Below are 6,000 nucleotides of genomic sequence, written 5' to 3' on the forward strand. Positions count from 1 at the left end.
TATTATAATATTTTGAAATATTAATGAAACATTTATATTTAATATTTTTTGTGATAATTTCAAAAAATATTAAAAAAATATATATTAAAATATTTTTAAAATATTTTCAAAAAATGTTGACATAATAGGTTTTAAAACATTTCACAAACTGGATTTAAAAATATTTTTAGAATATTTCTTGCAAATATTTAAATAACACATTTCAAAACGTTTAAGAAACATATTTTTAAAATAAGTAAATAAGATTTTGGGAGCTTTCAAAACTATATTTCGTAATACTCCATATTAGGAGGAAAAGGATAAACTCTGAACTAGTGCAGCCCAGTGCAGAGAGTTCAGCAATCAAGAACAGACCTCATCTGTCGAATGCTTGCTAGTTACGATCGATTTAAAACGTTAAAAATTCTTACTTAGTTTAAAAATACTCATGTTTTAAAACTTAAGTGAGAATTAAGCGAATCTCCGGGTCATAGATCTTAAACATTCTTATTGCATTGTTACAAAGTTATGAATGAGTGAAAAATCATCAAAAAACGCATCTTAAAATGAAAAGATTATACAAAATTTAAAAAAGTTATTAATGAAAGAAATATATTTGTAACATTTTTAAATATTTTTATTTAATCCCGCCTCTGATTCACCAAGCGACCGATAGATGTCCAGGCCAGGCGTGACGTTCTCGCAAGAAACATTTGCGTTATCACCTTATAAATAACCAGCCGAAAAACCGATCCAGTACTCTTTTCTTCTTCTTTTCTATTGAAACTTTTGAAATTATTGTTGCTTGAAGTGATATCTCATTCCAAAAGAGTGAGATTCCACTACACGAAATTTAGAGTAATTCATAAAATATAAAAATCTAGTTTTCAATAAAATGGTTATAAAACGTTACGTTAAAATGTTTATGAAACGGCTTTGAAACCAATGTGTGCTGCCTGGGTCTGTTTCGCGAAAAGGTTCGAAAAATAATTTCGCGGTATGACAAAACATTTAGATATATTAACAAAATCTTTTAAAATATCTTACAAATCTTTCACAAATATTGTAAAATCTTTCAATAAAATATTTTATTGAAATCTTTTTCGTGAGTTACATTCGAACTTTTAAAAATATTTTTCATATAATTTCAAAAATATTTTGTCTTTTAAAAAAATATTTGTGCAACATTTAAAAAAATGTTTGAATGCTATTAGGTATTACAGAAAGCATTTTCACGAAAGACCAAGAGAAGCAGCAAGACAATAAATAGGTAATCGAAGTAAGCAAGTGTAATTAGTAATTACCCATAATTGCCCATGATTCTGCATTAGCGCCATTTTATAACGTATCGTACTGCGACAAGATGACTCCAAACGGCTGCGACTTCCTCTTCTCGATGAGGCGATGTTCACGAACAAATGGAGCTGCCGAAACTTCCGACTTCCGGCACTCTCAACGTTTCCGGCGTCAATTCGCGATTCACATATCGATAATAAACAAAATGCGTCGCATCAGCTCGATTCCGAGTGATTATCCTTTCCCTCCCCTCCCCTTGATCTAACCTGTCGCCTCCGCGATACTCGTCGAAACATGATCAGTTTCGATTTGCTGGCCAAATTGTTGCGCGAACGTGCCGATCGACACACCGCGGTGCGCGCTAATGAATACATGTTGTTTGAATGATCCACGAGCAGTCGAGCACTGTTCGATGTGTTTCATTCGGTTTTTGCCTCAATTACGCGCCACCGTTGAAAGACGCGTCGCGAGAGGTGCGAAACTGTCGCGCATCCAGACGGCGCTTCGCAGCTATGTTCATTCATCACGCCCGCACTCGATCTGATTCGATTAACGGTAATTACTTAACGCTTCATAATTTTCGTATCGTTCCGCGATCATTTCCGCGGGCACGTTTATTCCTCATATTTCATGCGCAAATAGAATATTACTATAAATTCTTGTACACGAGCTATCTCCTTCCTCTCTCTTTCTCTTCCCATCAGAAGAGAGAGAGAAATAAATCGCCGCGCGAACGGAATTTAAAACGGGATCGATGCTGCACTAACAATCGATAATCGATATGAAGAACAGCACGCGTCACGTGATAGACGCGATAAGAGCCGCTCTTGCGGTAAATCAAACAAAGTTCATTCCGCGCGTTGTACAATATATTCTTGGATGCATGGTTTATATGTGTGCTTGCGAAGCACGACTTGAGAGAATTTATGCGCGATCCGCCGCGGTAATTACGACAGACAAGTGACCGAGATTGAACGCAGTTAGCTATCGGGGCGCGATATTGATGATTTGGTTTTCAATCTGACGCGAAAATACGAACGGAAAGCAAATCCTTATTGCGTCCGTTTCTCAGTCTATCTGTCTATCTGCTGCCTCTCTCTCTCTCTCTCTCTCTCTCTCTCTCTCTCTCTCTCTCTTTCCCTTGCACGTCTTCGTTTTACTCCGCGCGCACGTGTCGTCTCCCAATCACCTACGAGACACATTCGCGCGCCGCTTTTATTGTACAATAAAATTGTTATTACGCCGAGTTAGAACTCGAAACGCGCATTACTCTTGCCAGAATAAACCCGCACGCGATTTGACTCGGGTCTCTCGCCGTGCAAATCGACAGATTAGAACGTGAGAGTTAACTCCTTCACTGGTGGATTTCCGCGGAGGTTGGCAAAAAGTTGTAGACTCAATGCGTTGCAGAAACTATGATATAAATACGTATTACGAAATTTCATCTACACGGAAAATCTCTTTCATTATCTCCTCAATCCCAAAATCCCCCGAGTCTTTATTTATAATAGTTGCCTTCCGTTAAGCCAAGAGAATTAAGCCAATTGCGTCACGCGCCGAATATTTCGATCGTCCACCATCTAAATCACCATCGCACGGTTTAAACACCGATTACCCAATCTCGAAACTCTTGATCGTCGTGAAAGTACGGAGAAAAATATATGAAGAGATTTACCGAGTATGCGCAAATGTTACATTAGCGGAGTTAATGCGAAAACCTCTGGCAGCAAGTCCAACGTTAATCGTTAATTTTTCTCTCGTACGATCGTTTGCTCGAGTGACACGGCACTCGTTAACGAATGTTCAAACAACTAGTAGCTCCGCGGACAGAAATAAGAGTAGAAAGTTACGGTTCATTCGTGCGGTCGGAGAGTACGAGAGAGCTCGCTTACGTGCGCGCGCGTTTTTGCGAGCCGTTTGCGCCTGGTTGGGTCAGCGGATCAGCGAAGCGCCTTCACCCTCTTTGAGCCTTCGTATCTCCATGGAAATTCGTAAAATATGCATCAATATACGCCTGTGTGAACTCTCGTTCACGCACGCGTATTTTCGCACGTGCGCTTTTTCGTTCTCTTAATTTGAAATACCGCTAACTAACTTTGCGGAAACGCAAACCGGACCTCACAACCAGGCTGATGGTTAGTTACGGCCCTTGAATGAGTCTCGCGTTAAAGTTAAACTAGTTCAAGAAATTCAGATAATTCGCGTGCAGCCTTGCCATTGAGAAAGCAAAATGGCACGGAGCTCTCTTACTTCTTTCATTAATGGCAGAAAAATAAACGTAAGAATAAACCCTATATTAACGAAGGATTGAGCGACCGATGAAACAGAAGAAGAAATTTCGATCGCAATCGCGCCCAACCTCGTACAGTTTGCATAAAGGGTGTCGTGTTTGTACCGAGTTTAATGGCGCCTTTTGTCGTTTTTAAGCTTGAGTAACTTTTAATTACGTTGCGCAGGAAATTGTCCAACGTATCTCAACAGTGACAAAGTATAAATAAAAAATTCAACGTTCTAGTTATTAAGAAAAATAATTAAACTTACCGAATAAGTTATTTATAAAATATCAAAAGCGAATCTGAGTTTTTTTCTCTTAAATAAAATATCGCGCTCTTATTTATAATTCTGATTGTTTCAGTTCAAAAATATTTAACATTACAGCAGAAACTCTCGTGTGTAAGTGTGTATGTGTGCGTGTAACAATTATATATGCTTTAATGAACACAAATAAAAATTAATTTCCAAATTATCTCAATTATTTCCAAAACAAAATTTCTCCTGTGAAAATATATCACATGTGTGTAACATATTTGTTTCACATAAAATTATTTTTTTCAGAACGTGTTAATAAAGAACCGTTTGTACATAAACTCAATATCAGATATTATTGCACGGTATTTAATTGACTCATCAGAACGCAAAAATCGCTTCTCGCTCTGCTTCTTGTTATCGTAAACAGCAAACGCCCATAGAAAAATCGTCAATATTGATCAGTTTTAATTAACGTTTGCATTACTTAATTAATTTGCATTTAAGACTCTTTAAAGTGACTCGCACGGCCGGGGATGACTATCGCATGCACAGTGCTGCATTCTCTATCCGGGTCTAATGGTACGCAAACGAGCGTGCGTTCCTCGGTCGCGGGATGCGCCAATGCATGTGCAATTTAGCCCAGAGGATTACGGAGGATGAGATCCAAAATGAGCTCGTCGGACGCTAATTTTGATACGACCATGCGTCAGACGAGCAAAAAGACCGATGTGCCATGCCGTGGGTGCATTATCGCGTTAACAAGTACCCGTCGAGTAAAGTAATCTCGAATCGAAATATAATTATGATGATAATTGTTCTCAATGATTCGTGCTCTCGATAATTCCACATTGCTCATTAGCTCGCCCACATCGGTGCTTGAAGGACCAGCTAATTGCAAGTAACGCGAACAGGGAAACAGAAGAGAGACAAAGACAGATAGAGAGGAAAAGAGAACGATAAAGAGAACCGCTCAGCTGCACGAGCGAGTACATGGGAACATGTGCCGTAAGTGGAAACGCAAAAGAACTCGGCTCGGTGATAAAAAGATCGCAACTGATGAATCAAATTAAACCGTCGAGCTAATTTGCAACTTGGAGCACATGCGTTGCTTTCCAACGAGCAGCGCGAGGAGCGAAAAAGCTACCGTGGTACAAAAATCGGTCGAGATACCCTAGGAATTGCGAAAAACTGCTCGCGTTCAGGCGGGGAAGCGCACGAGGAAATTCACGCCTCGTTCTTTGAGATAATTTCTTGTTAATCCGCTTCGCTGGCAATTAACAAAAAGCGTCATTTATCTTTACAAAGTGACGCCTCCTCGGCTACTGATCTAGCTGCTCAAAGGCGCACGCGAAAAATGATCGTAATGAAGCATGACGATTCCACGGCAGATTGTTCCACTGGGTAACTCGTTAGAGCATGCTCTAGAGCGGACGAGCCGGGGAGCACGAGGGTGGCGTGGCAATAAGTGTTGGGCGCGAATAACATAACGAAAGAGGGGAAGGCAGGCCACGTTCCGTTCCTGGGGGCTAATGGTATACGCGGGCGGGTGTACGAAAGCCTCGCGTCTCTGGTGTGGTACGTGCGTGTGGTACCGTGCACGAGGCTCGCACGAGGGTCGCTCGCGCCCGAGAGGGGAGGGTCAGAGAGGATCAGGGGCAAAGTGGCGGCGGCGGAGCTGTATCGATGTCCGGGCGCGTTCGCCACCGCCGGCACACACGCCGGCAGTATCCTGCGAACGAGTGGCACACCGCCTCTCTCCGGTCTCTCTCCCGGCCCTCTCCATCGCCAGGACTGTACTCCGCCACCGCCGACCCTCCATTTCTACCCTCTGCCGCCGCCGCCACCGCCGCCGCCGCCGCCGCCGCCGTCGTTGCCTCCTTCCCCCGCGCTACCCGCCATCTCGTTTCCCCCTCGATCTCTGTGCGACTTCGCGAATCATCAATCGCCCGTGCAAATTCCTTCGTTGTTTCCTCCATTCCTCCTGCTGGGGACAAACGCGATAACCGCACCGACACGGAACGCGTATTCTCCATCCAACTTCCACCACCAGTTCAAGCTCGAGCTCGACTCAACTCGACTCGTTAAAATGCGTAAGACGTGTACACGATTATACAAATCGGCGTGCCCTCCCTGCCGTCCCCAACCCCGCGCGCGCGTTAGAATAATTTTATTCTATTCTCCATCTCGTGATTCGAT

This window comes from Ooceraea biroi, chromosome 4 (genome assembly GCF_003672135.1).
Source record: "Ooceraea biroi isolate clonal line C1 chromosome 4, Obir_v5.4, whole genome shotgun sequence".
NCBI lineage: Eukaryota > Metazoa > Arthropoda > Insecta > Hymenoptera > Formicidae > Ooceraea > Ooceraea biroi.